General features: G+C 37.6%; 1 long non-coding RNA gene across 1 annotated transcript; it reads right to left on the reverse strand.

Moving 5' to 3' along the window:
* Nucleotides 1-5,827: 5,827 nt before the first annotated feature.
* LOC146319069 (uncharacterized) lies at nt 5,828-18,954 on the reverse strand. Its single transcript, XR_014771594.1, has 3 exons — nt 18,874-18,954; nt 11,367-11,445; nt 5,828-6,655 (listed from the first exon to the last, which is right to left on the reverse strand). It is a non-coding gene; the product is annotated as an uncharacterized LOC146319069 (long non-coding RNA).
* Nucleotides 18,955-20,273: the final 1,319 nt, after the last annotated feature.

Consider the following 20,273-nt stretch of genomic DNA (forward strand, 5'->3'; position numbering starts at 1 on the left):
ATTGTTAATATTTTTCATGCAGTCTGACAGAGAAAGTGTAATCACTCCATTGTTACTGCTTTGATGATAAAGGCAGGTTTGATCTACTGAAGTGTTGAAAAATGAAAAAATAAAAACATATTATAATAGTATTTTTTTAAATAAATGAGACATTTGGCTTCTTGCACATTAATGCAGTAACTTGCGCGAGGACAGGGCCGGTTCTAGCTTTTTGTGGGCCCTGTGCAAAATGTGCTTGGGAGGCCCTATTTTGTAAAAGTATAGTGGGAGATTCTAAACCTTCTTGGGTAGTCCAGAGTCAAGTGTTTAACATTTAAATGCACACAACTGATGCACTTTAAATGCAAAAGAGGAAAACTCATGAGATGTTTTTTTTCTCTCAAATTCAAATCACAAATCTCAAGCTGAACCCAGTAACTTAAATTTACAGAAAAGAATAAAAATGGGAAACACGAGCTTCCTCTACATCAACTGCTGAAAACTAACCATACGCATTTTAATATTTGCTGAAGTGAGACAGATGCTGCCTTTTCATTTCATTTATTTTGTTTGTAACAAATCTGTAATAAAATTTTATTTTTTTTGTACTTGAGTGGTGGATCTGCTAGTGAACTTAGAGCATCACTACATTAGACTCCTTGAAGGCCACATGCAACATGGTCAGCATACAGCCTGAATCAGCCCTGAGCGAGCAGACTAGTCCGCCCCAACTACATTTAATTATTAAGATGATTCATTTTTACACCTTCAGAGAAAAAGCTCATGGGTAACCTGTTCAGGCATCACATGCTGCTTGACCGCACAGTGACTGCTTCTAGCGTGATCATGGATCATTGTTGCTCATCAAATGTCTCTCTCCCTCTCATTCTCTTTGAATATTTTCTATCTCTACCCCTCTACTCCAGTAAATCCCCCAGACTAATTTATACATATTCACTGACTACAGATGATTTTGAACATCCTGGTGATCCTTGACTTCTTGACGATATTTAGTGTAACAGAAATCCATAGAGTTTAAAACCTAAATTTACAGACAACTGTAAAATTTAGTGTTGATTATTTTGACAATGGCAAGACAAGATCTTAAGAACAAAAGAAAGGATAAAATAGTACTCATTTATATTCAATATATGGTTAAAATGTGATGATAGTGAGATATATAAAGTGACACTATGTGTTCATTGATTTCTTATTAATCCTCTGTAAAGTTCTTCCTCATTTGCTTGAACTCTATACCTCCTGCAGAAAGCTTAAGTTTGAATAAGTTGATAGAAATGAAAGACTGGCTCACTGAGCTCCTATTCATGCATGCATTCATCCATTTATTCATTTTGCTGTTTATTTTGTGGAGGATAAGCAGTTGAATGAGGACCACTAAAACACATTGACCTTCCCACAAGCAAGAAAAGGATGCTGCATAAACCTCTCATTGTCCAGTAGGCTATAGAAAGGATGAACCTGTCCTTGTCAGTCTAGATCAGTAAACTATGATACAAAAACAAAATCCAATCCAAAATATTGCTATAAGCAGCAGCATTGGGATGTGAAAAACACATTGTACTTGGCAGGGACCAAAAAATGGTGCAAATTGTTTCTTAAGACTAAAAATCTATCCTGCTAGACCTTGGTGGTCCTGGAGGGGAAATTTGTGCAGCAAGTTGGAACATCTGTCAAGGCTAAGTCATGAGAGAATAAACCCACTTTCACCCTCCCTACTCTGCAAACAGGCTTTTTTTTTTGATGTGATCACTTCTCTGCCATTGAAACAATTTTGCTGATTTTTTTGTTTTGTATTTAGAATTTTTGTGGAGAAAGATTCACAGTGGCTTTTCCAGCCGTTGAGGTCAGATAAAAAACATGGCTGCCATAAATCAAATATAACCTTGGCAGAACTTTATGCAAAGACTTTGTACAGTTACTGAGAAACATGGTGTTCTCTTCAGGAACTAAGAGGTTCATTAAAGATGGACCAAGCATCAGTGGAATCTTCAAGAATAGATACACTGTAAATACATACATAAATAAATAAATAAATAAACTATTTATTTTAGAGCCAAACCATTTAAAATAACTTAACTTTTCCACTCAAAAAGACTTGATAGTAATTCAGCTGTACTTGAGAAAATACGTTCAAAAGATATCAACTTGAACCAACAAATTGACTGAGTCTGAAGTGACAAGTTGATGTAATTTTGTAACAATGCAAAACAAATAAACTTTTACAGTCAAATAAACTTGTCAAATTGCTAATTATACTTGACAAAACATGTTCAATAAGCTTACGATATTAAGTAGAACCAACAACTGCTCAGTCACATTATAAACAAATGTGACATTCTTTTACATTTTCTCACTTTGAAGAGTCACTTCTTCATTTCACACAAAGAAACTGCAGCTGCTCCTGTCACAGGTATTTTGTCTAATGTGTCTTCAGAATTGTAATTTAATGAGTTGATTGAACTCTGAACATTCAACTCATTATTTCAAGTCAAAAGAGTTCAAGAATTAGAAGAACTCTTGTTTATAAGTTATGAAGAGTTCTGAAAATAAATACTAGAAATTTTGTTTAATTAACTTCAATAAATAAAACAAAAGATTAGCTGATTGTACTAATTTCCTGTATGATTTTTTTTTTTTTTTTACTGTGTACCAATGCCATTATGAGGCAGACAGAATTAAAGGATCATTATATCCCCATGAAAATGGTTACAACTTTCAAACATAAATATTTGACAAGTTCCATGCTGTTCTTACAGACCTGACAGTTTTGAGTCTTTAAAATCCTCACACATAAGCCTGAACCTTAGAAGTACTGCTAGTGACTACTACTCACCACCACCCACGTTTAAAATGCCAGGTGATTAGAGGGCTTCTAGTGCCTTGTTATTTCAAAGTACATGGCACCCCCAGCTTTTCCAGCTGTCATACCCTTTTTATATGTGCTGCAACATTCTTCTTGTGACTTTACATGAAAAAAAGCATTTAAGATACACGCATGTTAGATCTGCGCTGTGAAACGTCAGCACTTCTAGACAGATTATACTGAATGCTAAAGTCTGATGGGAGACGGAGGGAATGATGAGTAACAAAGGAGGGAAGTAAAGATCATTATTAAGTCCACAAAATTAGAGGCTAGTGAACATTTTCACCTGGAACTTTAAGCTGCAATGTTTGTTTCCCACAAAATTGGTTTCCCCAGGAAAACATATAAATGATAGTGGCACGATGAGCACCTGTTTACAAAGTATTCCTATTATTTTGACTCCCTGGATTGTCAAATTCGCAAACATTTGTTCTGTTCCCATCTGACTAATTAGCACCGAAGCTCTGGCTCATCCCAGCAGACCATCTCTATTACCTACCAAGCACAGCGAATCATTTGGAAAGTCCATCCTCGGATTCATGACATATTCATACAGTGTGGGATAAGGCACAGCAGCTGCTCCACCGTGATAAGGCCACACATGGAGATTCTGGGGTTTGAGCCTATATGGGATGGTGAAAGATTCAAAAAACTGTCAGGTAATGAGACAGAAAGAGAGTTAGGCACCCATCAGATTGTTGCATTTGCATAACATCTTGGCGTGTACGCCACACAAAACCCTTCCCTGGTTATCATAAAAGCTAATTTATTTGAATAGACACATTGTGATGAGCTGGACCCACGTTCACTATTAAAAGCCAAATAATACTCTCCAGTGTTGTACGCATTGTTATTCAGCAGCAGGAGCACACCAGAGCAGACGAGTGAAAATTAGTTTTACATATTTGTGTCAGTCTTACAATCAATATGAAAATGTGGTAACACTTTATTTGAAGGTGTTCGCACAGAACTCTCATTACCCTGGTAACTACGCAAAACCGTTTGACCAAGCATTACACAACCTGCTTCATACACACACACACACACACACACACACACAACAATGATCTTAAACCATTTTCTGTGACACTTTATTTGAAAGGGTGTGCATATGTGGCTGGTTTTAACACTTGACGTCATAAGACCATTATAAGTGTGTGATGAATATTTTCCTCAGCCTCAATTAAAGTGGTACATTTTGGACTTGTCATAAAGAGGTCATTAAATTGTATTACTCTGTCGAAGGCTCTCACGAAAGGATCATGAATAATTAGTTATTTTTTAAAGAGCATTTGAGAACGTGAAGTTGTCGTGATGAAGACACTGACAGATTATGTTGCCTCTGTTAATGTCAGTTCGTCATAAAACATTTTTGTCTTGCGTAATGTCAAGTTACGACAATGTAATGACAGTCTTATGACTCCATTTCAAAGTGTCAAGTGTCTCTGAAAATGGTTTAAGATTATTATTGCTTATCCTGTAAATATCTGAAGCAGGTTGTGAAACGTTTGGTCAAATGGTTTTGAGTGGTTACCAGGAGGAGAACCTCTTAAAAAGCCATCAAAAAATCCCAAAATAACTGTTCACAAAACAATAAGGACTCAGTGCAAGCCCCCTGAAAATGTGATTGCACTGCTCTGAGAAAATTTGTTTGTAGACACTCACCACCCACACAACTTTGTCCCACCAGAATCAAGAGGTAGGAGGTAAATCTGTGATGCTCTGATAAAACGGAGTGTGACAGTGGAAGTATACCGGGGACATTTTCCGCTTCGGATTCGTCTCTTGTGCTTTTGCAGACGTCCTGCAGGGTTCGAGTCTGTGCACAGTTCATCGTCCAAGCAGAAGCTTCATGTTTTGCATCTAGATTGGGTTGGCTGTATTGCTCTGAGAGAACATCACTGCTGGTCACATTTTTTTAAATTAATGACCCATAACCCTAATGAATAATGTACATTTTTGAATTTATTCATACAGCGAATACATTAAAGGCACAGAAATGAATTTCCTATGCATACACAGATGTGGTTATAAATCAAGTTCATTTTTGGGCTACCTGAGTATTGTGACTTTATGCTACTTAATAACTTCTCAGATAGAAATAAGACATTTTTACTCCACTATATTTCATTTTGCACATTAATATTTTACATACAAGGCATTTGATGAATCTAAAATAAGATGCATTGATATAGTTTTAAAAGTATAGTTCAGATTTTTTTTATATTAAGTGAATCTATTCTGCAGTTATAGTCAGGATATTAACTGCAGTAGATGGTGTCTGGCACGGACCCAGTTTGAAGAAACAGCAGGAGTATCATAGCAGGAAGCTAAGCAATATACTGCTGCAGACAGGGACAGTACAAAAAGGGTTTTTAGCTTCATAAAAAAGTCAATATCAGTTAGCATATGCTGAATTTAGAATATTTTCACAGCTTTACTTTGACGTCACGCAGCCTTTTCTGACGCAAAACCACTGTCAAACAAGCCATATATTGCCTTCTCTAAAGCAACCAGACTCTACGGGCAAAATGTTGATTTTACTTCATAGAACAGCGTCTCCTAATCCTGGTCCTCAGGGCCCACTACCCGGCATGTTTTAGATGTCTCCCTGCTCCAACACATGTGATCCAGATGATCAGCTCACCACCAAGCCTCTGCAGAAACCTTTTAATGACCTGTTCATTTTGAATCAGGTGTGTTGGAGCAGGGAAACATCAGGCAGTGCGGTGGGCTCTCAGGACCAGGACTGGGAAACACTGTCATAGAACATCAGGGTAGCTGGTCTAATTCTCCTCGAGAATCGCCTCGACTGGTTAGGTTGTTTTTTGTGACTGCTCTTTTTTTCCTGAAGGGCTAGTTTGAATTCATTACCAAACTAACTAATCGAGGCAGTGGCAGACTGGCAACTTCTGTGCTCTGCAAGTTAAAATGACTGATTATCCCAAAAGAGTCTGCTTGCTTTATAGAGAGCAATATAGAAAGCTATATAACTTAAGTTTCCCATCAGAAAAGACTGCTGCTTTTCAAAACTGGGGGTGTGCTGACCACCATGCACTACGCATGGATAAGTACCTCATACAACCCCACCTCAAAACATCTGAACTATCCCTTTAAACCACTCAACGGTATATAAAGAAGTATAATTAGTTTCTATTTGATCAGCTACAACATTAAAATCCAGTTTACATATTAATGCATCATGAATAATAATCCAGTGAAGTAATATGACTCCCTGAAATGGGCTACTCTGCATAGTTAGTATAACTTTACTTTTTAATAGGAGAGTACATTTTACTGATAAATTTGTACTTTCACTGAGGTAAAAATTTTGAACGCAGGACTTTTAAAGAATCTAAATACCACCACTTCCTCCTGCATATCCATCACACAGCTGTTGCTCTCAAGCTTTCATCACTCAACATAAATGAAAGGAGCCTTCGTCCTGTCACTCTCTGCTCTGTCCTCACTATCTCCATAACCACGCAAAACCTGTTGCTTCTTGAGGAGACCCTCACATAAAAGCAACAGCGCGACATGCAAAACCACTGATTTTACTTCACTGCAGGACCAACCTACAATTACCGTTTGTCTGGGTCAGCTAACAGTGTAAATGGGAAAGCCCCCTCCACACCCCCCTACTGCGCACACATTCACACGAGGACATACAAACCGTACAGATTCACATCTGGTCCGTCTTTGTTCCCATATTACAGTCGTGAAAAAGTAGGCATTCCGAGGACAAACCAGGAACTCTTTTCTCCAAACAGGCATCCCAGCGCCGCCACTGCTCTGTAATCATCAATACAATGACCGTGTGAGCTTACACAAAGTGCCATTCTGGTAAACGTTTACTGTCTGGTGAAACTGCCAGTTTGTTCCTGTGTCTCACACACTCATTTACATCACAGACGACAATGCTCCTGCAGGCTTTTGCCTTTCAGTTAGAGGAACAGGGTTATTAGTATGAATTAGAGGGGGAATTGGGTAAATATCTGTTGTTTCTGTGAATGTTTCTTGATTAATTGCCCTGGAAATTGTGAGAAAAGACTTTCGACAGATGGCTTTGCCTCTTTCTGGTTTTTGAAAACCACTGTAATTATGGGAAATCCTCTTGCACACCTATTTTAAAATGATCTAGTCTGACTTTTACCTCAACCGCCCTTTTGGCTTTCCATTGACTATGTGGCTTTTGTCAAAAGTCAAAACTGATCCTGGTTTGACTATTTATGAAGCATACAGTATAAACTATTAGTCACACCTTCATTCCCACTCATTACCACAAGTTTTATTCTTATTTCTGGAATGTATGGTCAATAAACCCCATTTCCATAAATTACTACAAAAATCATGGATAATTTTGACTACACTGGAATCAACTAATCTTTGCTCATTAACCTAATGCAAATATACACTTTTTATTTGTTCAAGTTCATTAAGATTAAAATTTCTATTTCCAGACCACTTTAGAAGTCAAAAATATGAGTTGTTGTTTATTTGAGCATTAAGCTTCTCCTGAAATGGATATGACAAAAACTTGATGTGTCTTTCTACTACACTTTAAATTATGGTTACTTATTTTCACTTTATAAAACACTGAATTGTGATGATGGTTAGAACTGAATTCAGTCTCTACCCTGTTACACTTACACTAGAAAAGATTGTTTTGAATCATCACAAAAACTTGTCCTTTGAAATGTATTAAATTTTATGTTCAATGGAGATAATCTATATGAAGTTTGAAAATGGCCCTGCACCATTTCACTCCAATAACAGATAAGGTTGGTACCCAGAATCTCTGTCAACTTTCTCCTCTCTTGTTTCCTGTACATAGATATGATATGTGCAAGGCTTGTTTATGTTGCAAAGAAAATGAAAATTTGAAGATTGTTAAAAGATGTTGCTGGGGTGTGCCCTAGTGGTTCAGTTGGCAGAGGATGTGCCTCATGTACTGAGGCTATCAGTCCGCTGCAACTGCTGTGGATTCAGTTCCAGCCTGTATCCCTTTGCTGTGCGTCATTCCCCAGACTCTCTCTCCCATTTTCCTGTCCTGAATATACACAGATATAGATATATAGATATAGACGGCGCTTTTAAAAGGTCCCCAAAACATCTTTTAATTATCTTCAGCATTTGGTTTTCTTTTCAACTAATAAGTACAGGAAACAGGAAAGGAGAAAGTCAATCAAGATTAAATAGGGGCGGGACTTAGGGATGATCAATTATGAGTTACTCTGGATTATCACAGAATGGTACATGTCAAACTCATCAAAACTGATTGATGCAATTCATTCACAAATAACAGTCTTAATAATAATCTTGCCCCTCTCAGTTGGAGGGGCAAGATTATTATTATGAATTAGACAGGGATTGGGTAAAAATCTGTTGTATCTGTGAATCTGTTTTTAGATGAATTACCCTAAAAACTGTGACAAAAGACAAACTTCAATGGGCTGTTTTGCTCCTTTCTGGCTTTCAGTACTTTTGGGAAATCCCGTTTCCCACCTATCTTAAAATTCACCGGTGGGACTTTTACCTTAAATTCAGAGGAGCCTCTGAACTGTTAGGAATTAATAACTTGTTTACAGCTTGTGTGTGAAACCTCTTCCGGCTGGTTGGCTCTGTGACATGCCCCTTACAGAGCGTATTCTCTCTATTTCATGTGATTTCACAGAGGTGATGAGTCTAATAAGGGACAAGCCTGCCACACTCCATCACACATCAGACAAAGCTCTCAGCCCTGCAGGCAGTGACAATTTGCAACGGTTGTTGTCAGCTCTTGCGGTTTGTTGGAGGTGAACATTTGCTACAGCACTTTTAGAGCATTTTTCTTGTTACTGAGAGAAGAGAAGAGAAGAGAAGAGAAGAGAAGAGAAGAGAAGAGAAGAGAAGAGAAGAGAAGAGAAGAGAAGAGAAGAGAAGAGAAGAGAAGAGAAGAGAAGAGAAGAGAAGAGAAGAGAAGAGAAGAGAACTTTTTAAACCAATGAAAAATTCTTTGTTCCTGAGTATTTTTTCAAGGCTCACACTTTAATTGTTTTCTATTCTTACACAAACCTTGTGGAGCGTAATACAGATAAGAATAGAAAACCCACAGAGAAGAAATAATTAAGCTGTTTATATTCCTGAGACCAAATATTCCAGAGAAAAAAAGGAGAAATTTACTACACAGTTACTGACACAGCAGATGTATCTAAGGCTGTATAAGCCACATCAGAGTATCTTGCAAAATTTTTTGCTGTCTTTCAGTCTATAACAAAAGGATTTTAGTAGTGTGAGAAAATGAAAAGAAACACCTGAATTTCTCTAAATTTGAATCAGATCAATCATTTGTATGCAGCTATGATTTCCAGCTAAATGGTTAGTGAAAAGACATGGTGTTATTATTTTTTAATAGGCTACTGCTCTCTGGTGGTGAAGAGTGGCAGCAGCATTCCAGGAATCAGCACATGAGTCAAGTGTGAAAGGTTATAAGGTGACATAGGCTGATATTGAGCTGCAGTAAATGCTAAATGAGAATTAGAGATGCATAAAAGCCTATTTCTGCCAATGTGGTGAGAAAAAAAAACTCCCTGCAAGTCCTCAAAATTATGACTTAGTATCTCAAATTAATGAGATGGTATGAGACATGTTCTCATTTTGAGATACTAACTCATTATTTTGTGATACTAAGTCATTATATTAAGATAATAACGCCATCACCTTACTATTAAAACAATCAAAGGCTAATACAGTAGCACTAAAAGACAGATGGAAAAAGGACCTGGGGATTCAGATCACAGATGCACGCTGGAGTGAGATTAATGAGCAATCACAGAAAACCTGTATCGATACCAGGTACAGGCTCTGCAATTACAAATTCATATACAGGGCGTACTTCACACCTGAGAGACTGAGCCGTATTAAAACCAGTTCCTTCCTGCTGTAAACCAGAGACCGGTGCACTCATACATATGGTGTGGTCTTGCTCTAAACTTAGACAATGGTGGGTTGAAATTAAGAATATTCTTGGAAAAATGTATTGTTACGGGATATTTCGTCATCACATGTGATCATAATGCTGCCATTACAGCTGCCAAAATATGCATCACAACTAAATGGAACCATGAAGGATTAATGAGGTTAACTCATGCACTCCCTTAGAGAAACTAACCTATGCTGTTAGAGGTAACCCACAGCTGTATCATAAGACTTGGGACCCATGGATGACCTATATGGAAAAGGGTCAATGTACTATTTAATTATTCACCTCCATTTAACTGCATCTTTAATCCCCCTGCCTTGTGTGTGAGGGAGGAGAGTGGAAGATCGGTCACTACGCGGGAGGGAGAAGATGTGCATATGTGTGTTTTTATGTTTTAAATGGGAGAGGCAATATCTCTTGTCATGGCACTGGTTCTGTATTGTGTTATGCTTTGTTTTGTTATGTTCTACTATGTTTGTGATAAAATTAATGTGGAAAATGAATAAACTGAATTTCCCCCCAAAAAATAATACTAATAATAACTCACTGTTTTGATATACTAATTGTTATTTTTGAGATAAGTCATTATTTCAAGAAAGTTTCTAGTTATTTTTCATTATTTTTTTAGATAGTAATTAATTATTTAAAGAATGTTTCTCATTATTTTTAGATTCTAACTCATTATTTTCAGATACTAAGACATTATATTGAGATACAAACTCATTATTTGCTATATTAACTCATTATTTCAAGAAAGTTTCTCATTGTAATGGCTTACAACATTTTCTTTTTGGCAGAAATGGGCTGCTATAGGAATGGAATAAAAATTGGCCCATGAAGCATTTTATTGTTGTGCTACAGCAATTTATTTGCTCTTATCATGACACCGCGAGTTTTTGCTGGCTCAAGGCTGAGAGTGGTAAACAGAATCAGGATTAGGAAGACGGTTACAGCTTTTTTCTGCATGTACAGTAAGGTATTAAGAAAGATATACAGTAAAAGGGCATCAAAGACCTCAGATGACACACAAAAAAAATCCTGTTCAACCTGCAAGCTAACTTCAGAGAGGATTTTCACACCGACTTCTGATTTTGCAGGGATCTATCGGCTCGCACATGTTTTGTCCACTTTGCAGAGATAAATCCTACGCAGAGACTGTACGAAAGTGTCACTGATAAAGGCAGGCGTAAAAGGAAAGACGGAGTGAGTCTCAGTGCCAAATTAAGTTTCAGCCATCACAGCTTTACACAGAACAAAGAGCGCAGCTGCTCTGAAGGTTAACAACCTTCAGTATGACACCCTTTCCCTTTACTCTGCTCTGTCCTTTTCTCTGTTCAAATGAGCTGTTCCATGTCCACTAACATCTGCTGTACACACACACGCACACACACACACATGCACACACACACACACACAGACATTTAATATCAGTGCATCAGTGAGATATCTGGTTCTGAAGGAGGACTGCTCAGGGCAGTAACTTTAGTGCTTTTATCTTATCAGCAGTCACATTAGAGTTCACTGTGTGACAAATGGACTCACCTGTGTGAAGGTTGTACCACTTGGGGTAAACATGCACTCGGATTGGACTTGTCAAGAAGTAAAAGATGGGGAAGAACTTCTGAAAAACAAGAAATGTTGAAGATAATCAATAAAATGAGAAGTGTATATTGTACAATACTGCTGGAAAGGTGCTCTAAAGTTACATTTGAATTTGTGGTTGATAACTGTAAGGCTGCAGCTACCTATTATTTTCATTATCGATTATCAGCTGATTATTTTCACCATCAGCAATTGATCATTCAGTCTTTAAAAAAAAAAAAAAAAGAAAAAAAATTAACCGTCTTTTGTTCAACCAACAGTCAAAACAAAGAAAAAACAAAGAAAAGCAGCAAATCCTTCTAAATAAAAAGTTGGAACCAGAAAATATTTGACATTTTTGCTTGAAAAATGTCTGAAATGATTAAGAAATTAGCAAAGTACTGCAGTTTGCAATTAATTTTCTTTAGATCGACTTACCGACTAATAGATTAATCGGCTTATGGTAGCAGCTCTACCCAACTTAAACCTGTCTGCATCTTATTAGTCTTCAAATACAAAACAATGAGCACCAGACACAAGACAGCCAGGCCTGCCTAACCTACAGAAACAAAGCTATCCATCCACCATCCTACCTCCTAGCACTAACTCCAGATACCTGCTGAGAGAGCTAAGCCTCCCACCAAAGTACTAAATGGGGAAAATATTGAACAGAACCAGGATATGGCCAGTAAACAGTAAAAAAGACAAGACTTTAAAGGGCTACTCTAGACAGTTACTGTCACACTTCCATAAAGCTGAGGACTCACCAGAGGCAGTCTTTAAAAAAAAATAAAAGTGAAAATCAAAGCAGCAGAAACCAAGATGTCCTGACTTTTATAGTCTCATATGAAGCTACAAAAATGATCAATTCTACAATTCCCATAATGCAGCTGAATAATGTCTTTCATTACAGCCTCCGTGCTTCCTAAATACTCGTTTATTGTTTGTCATCTTGCAATTTAACAAGATAACCCTGATGTTCAGGTTGTTTTCTCAGACGATGTGCATATATGTGTTTCTATGTTTTAAATGGGAGAGGTAATATCTCTCGTCATGGCACTGGTTCTGTATTGTGTTATGTTTTGTTATGTTTTGCTTTTAGCACATTTTGCATTATTTAAAACTCAAACAGTTTTTTATTTTGTCATCAAGAAGGCAGAAAAGGATCTGACTTTCCTCCAGTCCAGGTAATTGTCACAAATGATGGGAATATACAGCTTTGTGTTGTTGGACACCTGCTTTTCTCTGTGTAATTTTATAACAAGACCGACAAAATTCCTCACTTTCTTTGCCTTTGACTCTTGCTAGGTAATATAACTCATAGTGTATGTCAGTTTAGCACAGCTCTTATAATGGTATGAGGTTTTTGTTGGAGTAACATTGCTGGATAACAGTCATCAGAATAGTGTGTGTGTGTGTGCTTGCCTGTATGTGTGTGTGTTGGTGGGCTAGCTGGCTCCATTTAGCGGTGTGTGTGACAATATATCTGTGTGTGCTTGCAACTGTGAGGCCTGAGGACAGGAAAACATTGCTGCAGCACCTCCCAAACTGAATGGTGACCACTTTTCAAACATAAAAAAAGAAATGGCCCACCAATTGAATTGGGTTTGGTGATTCTGAATGGAGCATATTCTGATTAAGATGTGGGATATCCTGGTATTTCTCTGGTTTTAGGTGCATTCATAAAACAACAAATCCATAATATGTGTCTCAGCTGGGGCTTTTAAAGCAGTTTGTGAGCAATCTCTTCTGCTCTGTGCTGTAAACAAACCAAATAGCAGTTTGCAGGAAGAAAAAGAAAATCTCACATTTGTGATTTTTTATATCAACATGTCTGTGGATATGCACAAATACTGCAATGCTTTTCAAGAAGGTGATTAAATGAATGAAAGGAGGAGGAAACATCTCTGCCACCAGTAGAAAACTTTGAAAAAAAATACTATTTTTACCAAAAAAAAGAGGCTATAATCAGAGTATACACAGCTGTATGACTTAAATGTCTTTAATTTTACAGTATGTAATTATTCTAGAGTTATTAATTTATAGTACTAAATTAATACAGTAATTCCTTTTTCACTAGGAAACAAAAATGGCAACCCAAGTGGGAGGCAGGCTTTATATGTATTACATTAGTTATCAAAAGGAGATCATAGCATAGACTACATGTGTGACTTGATAAAAGAGACAGTAGTTTGGGGGAATTTAAGTTTTCTTGACTTCTGCAGAGTCAGAAACTAATGATGCCTCTGTACAGACCTTTTTATGTATTTGGTGCAGTCTGAAGTTATGTAAAACAGCATTATCAGGCTACTTTGGCCCAATTGTAGAGTGCCTAAGCCTCCTATTCCCAAACCAGGGTACATGTTACCCCAAGGGGCAGGCTATGTGAAATGATGCAGGGGGTATGCAAAAACAAGTGATTTGCAAAATGCAAGCACTGTGTGGAAAACAATTTAAGACTTAGATGCTCTGAAATGCAGCCACACATTGCAGTTTTATATGATTCCTCTTAAGTACATCCTTCTCACTATCTTGTGTTGAGTATTTCACCATTTCAAGTGGATTTTATGCATAGGTTGTGTATGTACTTGTGGTGAGGGGCCTTACAAAATCAGTAGAGTAGGTGGGTGGAGTTGATGCATAGTTGGATGTCTGAAAGGGTGAGGGAGGGGAGGGTTCAAGTGATGACATAACATAATCATTATCCCATAGATATCCAGGAATTGAGCAAAATAAGCAACTTTTGTCAGCAAAGTCAGTAAGAATCATTGTCTTGGGACCATGAATGTCCAATCTCTCCAGTAGTTTTTGAGATATTTCAGCAAAAACAGGACAGCAAGACAGAGATAGAAAGTAATCCCTGCAGTCTGGGTGCAAACACACAGCAACACACTGAGTCAAAATGAGCTGCTGTTGGAAATACAGACTGGCTAAGACTTTGCTCTTTCTGTTTTGACCAAGCTTCATGGATACAGCACAAACAAGCTAAACTCAGCCTGTGGCTGATGTGTCCTTAAAATACACTCTCCAAGCACTTTATTAATACTCCCACAAACCCTTTAAACACATTAGTACAGAAAGTTGGTGCAGAGAGAGAAGAGATACAAAGAATGAGGGGATTATAAAAGATTAGCTCTAGGCCTGCCTCAACAGATTTAGGAGACCACTTAACTCAAAGGAGGAAAACTGTTTAGTGAGTCGACTTTTGAATGCTTTTAGAACTTGTACAGTTTCTGTTTTGCATTTGAAAAACATACAGATGCTGTAAAATCACAGCACATTCTTGTCATTGGATGTAACCTACAGCACATCAAATAAATTTGCATTTTATTTGAATGTAATATCAGCTGTGAATATGAAGAACACATATGAAGAATGCATAGGCTACCTTCTGGTTAATGTTAGCTAAAATTATTGTTGCACATGTCAGTGCTGCTTATTGCAAAATATGTTCGTATATTCAGTAATATAGTGCACAACTGGAGCAGTAGGCTACAGGAGTGTGATAGATTGGCAGTTGTCTGCTATAAATGTGGGAAAGTTTGCACTTTTGAATCCCGGCTTACCAAGCACAGCATCAGGTGTTGTATCCAAGGTGAACAGTCCCATTACAGAGAGAATGTCTTTTAAAAGCTAGAAGAGGCTCTCCAGATGCATTAAGGATTCATCATTTTATTCCATGTCTGCTGACATTCAACTTACCCGTAATTTCAGATACTAAAATAGACAAACAGGAGAGAAATTTTTCATGAACTAGTAGGTATATAGTGGGTTGATGAGTCACTTTTTGGATATGAAGTAAATGGACCATTTTGCCTCTGGAGAGCATGTGTTTGGGGCTTTTCTTCTACAGTGTGTGTAATAAGTAAGGGATAATGTATGTACAGTGTGGCATTATTGCCCAGACCTACTCACTGTACATAGGCACTTATTACAAGGTGACAGACAGAAAGAAATTAAATCATTTAAAAATGTTTTTATTGCTCCTCCAGATTATATGATCAGAACAGTGAAGAACAGCAAAGGTCTAATAATCATAGCAGCTGTCTGTTATTCATAGGAACAGTCTGTTATTCAGAATAACAAATGCTGTATTTGTATTTATAAGTCCTGTTTTAAATCCACATCATCTATGTCACTTTGGCCTGAAGGATATCAGCTGCTCAGATCTGCTAAGAAGAAGAATCTTCCTCCTGGCAGAGATTTGTGGAGTTTTTCCCCCCCTCACTGCTGAATGAGAGAAAAATGCAGCATGTCTAAATATGCTAAATATCTATACTCCATCAAGATGAATTAGTTGTCTTTCTGCAGAAGAAGAGGTACAAGAACATGAATCAGAGCAGTCCAATAATTGTATGTGCTCTTCTATGGGCTTTTCCTCCAGCTGTCATTCTAATTTCAAGACAGAAGGGGGCAGAATTAAGTCTTTCATATAATTATTAAATAATCTTAACGTGGAGCCTCGTGTGGCTTTTGTACATTTATCAGTTTCCCTGTGGTGTCAAGCCACCTGGCTGTGTGCTTTTGGCGATTGAGGTTCAAACTCATTTGGGACACAGTTTGCACGCACACACACGCACCTGCATTTACACACATGCTGCACATGTTTGATTGACAGACATGTGAGAATGGAGTGAAAATCAGCTGGATGGGCTGTCACAGGGGGGCTGTTTCCATTCCCTGGTTCCCCATTTCTTTATCTGGCTCACTGACCTGTGGCGCTGGTCTTATCTACGCTGCGTCTGTTGAGGACCACCAGATCTCATTTTAGATTGCCTGCCTTTAATGGGAGGCCAAGGAGCGCGTTCAACATGTCATTTATAAAGCAGTGGGGGCACAAAGAAGACGGAGGAGTCCATGAGAAAACCCATTTTAGAGCAAGTGGACCCTGATTCCTCTACGTCTTCCTCACACACACATCATGCTGTCCTTCATTTGTCAGCATCCTCTTTCCTGTTTTTTTCTTGTCACATTGACTGATTTGTCTTGTGATCAAACATACACAGCTCATGATCTCTTTTAAAATTCTGTATATAGTTTTAATCAAAAGGTGGGTCCATTCATTTTTTGCTCCATTTTAAGGTTTTCATATTATTCCACGACTTCCCAGTCATGTTTTTTACGTATTTGAATCTGAATCAAATTTTGGTCAAACTACATGAGTTTGTGTCAAAATGCTATGTTTGCAGGCCACTCCAGAACTGTTTTCCTACATGACATGACATGACATAGGCTTCACCATATTGGCTGAGAGAGGGGACAGCATCAGTGCTGTAACCCATCACTGCTTTTTGGAAACAGCTGAGTGCAAGTTCCCATCTGAAAACCTAGAAAAGAACACATAAGCAGTCATTCTTTAAATTAATTTCCTTCAAACTTACCTTCATAGCCACTCACTTAACCCTAACCCCCTGCATTCAGGCGCCCGTCAGACGCCAGCTGGACGCATGAGGCACCGGCCGACCAATCTCATGTTTGATGGCGATGACATCAAAATTAAAAATCCAAGTGACTCAACTGTGCATGAAAACAGAGGAACTGGGTTGCAGAAAAATGGCAGCAGGTGTTTGGCCACAGTCAAATATTTAAGTTTGTTCACTGAAGGGCTGAAGAGCAGTAAGATAACAAGTGTCTGCAGGCAACAGTGAAACATGGTGGAGGTTCCTTGCAAGGTTGGGGCTGCATGTCTGTGAATGCAGTTGGGGATTTGGTCAGGATTAATGGTGTCCTCAATGCTGAGAAATACAGGCAGATACTTCTCTATCATGCAATACCATCAGGGAGGCGTCTGATTGGTCCCAAATTTATTCTGCAGCAGGACAACGACCCCAAACATACAGCCAATGTCATTAGGAACTTTCAGCATAAAGAAGAACAAGGAGTCCTGGAAGTGATGGTATGACCCCTAAAGAGCCATGATGTCAACATCATGGAGTCTGTCTGGGATTACATGAAGAGACAGAAGGATCTGAGGCAGCCTACATCCACAGAAGATCTGTGGTTAGTTCTCAAAGATGTCTGGAACAACCTACCTGCCAAATTCCTTCAAAAACTGTGATGATTGATTTAGATTTTTATTCTGTTGGCTCACTTTGCATTTTGTGAACTGATAAAAAAAACAAACAAATTACATTTTATATTGTTGAAAGAATTCTTACTTTATAGCATTTCTCCACACCTGCCTAAAACTTTCACACTCTACTGCGTGTGTATGTTGTACACACATTTTTGCAAGAATCCCTCAAAAGTGGTTAACAATTGTGACAAGTAATGGAGACATTATATTTTACTTTACTGTCCCAAATAAAAGGTGATGAAACCATAAACTTTAACCAGTGTTTTTTAATAACTATGCATTAAAAAATGAAAATAGACCTAAACATGTAAATAAACCTGAATTAAGAAATAAGGATTACTATACACAGAATACACATAAGGGTTTGAAACTAATGCCAACCACAACAATAATAATTATTTTCATAGATGTCTCATAACCGTGTGTTTCATTGTATTAAAAATAGCCTACCTGTGACAGCTGCTGAAAGAGTCAAGGGGCCCAAAAGATTCTGAAGTGAGCTGTTCGATTCCATGTTAGTGACGACAGTCTGCAGCACAGATCATCTGAAGGAATAGAAAATGTAGGTCAGTAGACTGGAGTGATAAGAAATCATGTCTAAAAAGATGGATGATGGTAACTTCATTTAAAACTGTGGGAAAAACTCTGTTGAATGAGGCATAATCTATGAAAAGAGGTTTAGATCACGGTAGTTTGAGTAGTTGTCATTCATTACTTCTCCTTGCTCAACATTTCGCAAAAATCACTGATGCACTGATTATCAGCAAAATATTTCATCATTGTTTTTATGGCGCAGCCAGAGTTCATCTCACAGTTTCCTGTCATTCTCCCACATGGATGCATGAATACACTCTGTCATAAACCCACTTTTCATAAAAATGAACCACCAGAACAACAGCACACAAATAATCAGGGTGACAATGCAGCACAAGTCAGTTCAGTATAAATCAGTGTATTGACGGGACAATTTAAAAAAAACACATTTAACAAGAGAGACAGAAGAGAAAAGAGAAAGTCATTTTCAATCAAGTCCAAATTAAATATTCCCTGAAACTCTTCAGAGTTCAACATAAAAACACAACATTTCAGATCTGCAGCAATAAACAGCTAAAATAACTCAGTTTGTTCAGTTCAGTATCTCAAAATTTGGTCCGAGTAAACCCTCTTCACCAAAACAAATCAAATTAGGATCTTTGAGAAAGTTTTAGTGGTTCAGTTTAATAAAGAGTAAAAATAGTAAATCAACTCACCAACAAAGTTAATTAGAGATCTGTGGACAGGTGTCAGTTGTTTGGTCTGTGCTCAAACAGAAAATCAAACACCTAAAGTTTGTGAAAGAAGAAAATAAACGGGAAAAAAGGAGAAATGAAGACCTGGCGTTCACCAACTCACCTGTCATGAAGGGAGATTATTGATCGGCTGGTTCCGGAGATATTTGGTCTTTTCAGAGACTCACGTGGCGTTTTTCCCACGCCGTCTTTCAGACACCATCACTTCCCTTTTACCTCCTTTATACAGGAAGAGACGTGGACCGACTACTCGAAAAACGGTAAGTGATTGGTTGTCAGGATGGACAGGTGACAGGGGTGTGGCCTTCATTAATCAAATTTAATTAATTTTCCGGGTACACTGCATATTATTAAACATTACTATAAATATACCCCCAATTAGCCAAAAGGCTAGTTTTTATTGACCAGATGTAAAAGAGACAACCTAAAATCAATGTGAAAATTAAATTAATTATAGAAATCTGCCTGAAAATCTGGGACAGGTCACTTTGAAATGTGGATGCAGCTTAAAAAGGCCTTTGTGTCACATGTCAAACTTTACAGAAGCATTATGAAGAAATGAAAAGAAAAAATACTAGATAAGAAAATGTTTATAATGCATAGAAATTTAATGAACTTATTAACCAAAAAGGAATAAAACGTCAGTACATTTCTTCATAAAAAAATTTAATAAAGCAAACATATCTGAGTTTCTTTATATATTTTTTAAATTTTAGTAATATTTTATTCTCCTTTATTTCTTTATTTTATTTCTTTATAATTCTGTTTTATTATTTTGTTCACTTGTAAATCTTTTATTTGGCTTCATCTCATGTAGAAGACTCCCACAGTTGATGCAGAGACTGTCAGCCAGCCCATAATGTGACTGATCTGTGCCACAGCAGTGCAACAGACAGCAGTTTCATCATTCTGCCTGAAAAGATGTTTCCTGGGAGCCATGATGGACCTGCTGAAGCCTGGAATGGAACTGCTGCTGATACAGTGGTGGATCAGCCTCAGTCAGGACTTCATCCAGGCGACGCTGTGTTGGCGAGCCACAGGTCTAAAACTGTGCAGCGGTTCATCCTCAACTTGGCACAGGACGGAGAGCTCGACCTAAAATGTGATTAGGAAGCATCTTTCTACCTCGCTGCTCATAAAGATTAAACTGCGGCGCTTGTTTTGTTTAAGTGTGAAATTTTAATTTCATGCCTAAAAGAGTGTAAAATCAGAGGACGTGATCAAATGAGCTGATTTCCTACTTTTTAATGAATCCACGTTATCTTTTGGATTGTACTTAGTCAGCATGTAAAGTGTCAAATATTTTTGCTGGTCTGAAAACAGCCACCCAGCTCTTGATTTAAAGAAATAAGAGAACAAGGCAAAGATATTTAAGACCAAGACTGGGTTGCACCACAAAGATTATTTTTTAAACCTGATTACATCATGGATTCATCAACCTTTAATTTATGTTGCATCAAACTTTTAAACTATTTTAAATTATATATATATATATATATATAT

This window comes from Lutjanus erythropterus, chromosome 11 (genome assembly GCF_056507025.1).
Source record: "Lutjanus erythropterus isolate fLutEry1 chromosome 11, fLutEry1.hap2, whole genome shotgun sequence".
NCBI classification, from domain to species: domain Eukaryota; kingdom Metazoa; phylum Chordata; class Actinopteri; order Lutjaniformes; family Lutjanidae; genus Lutjanus; species Lutjanus erythropterus.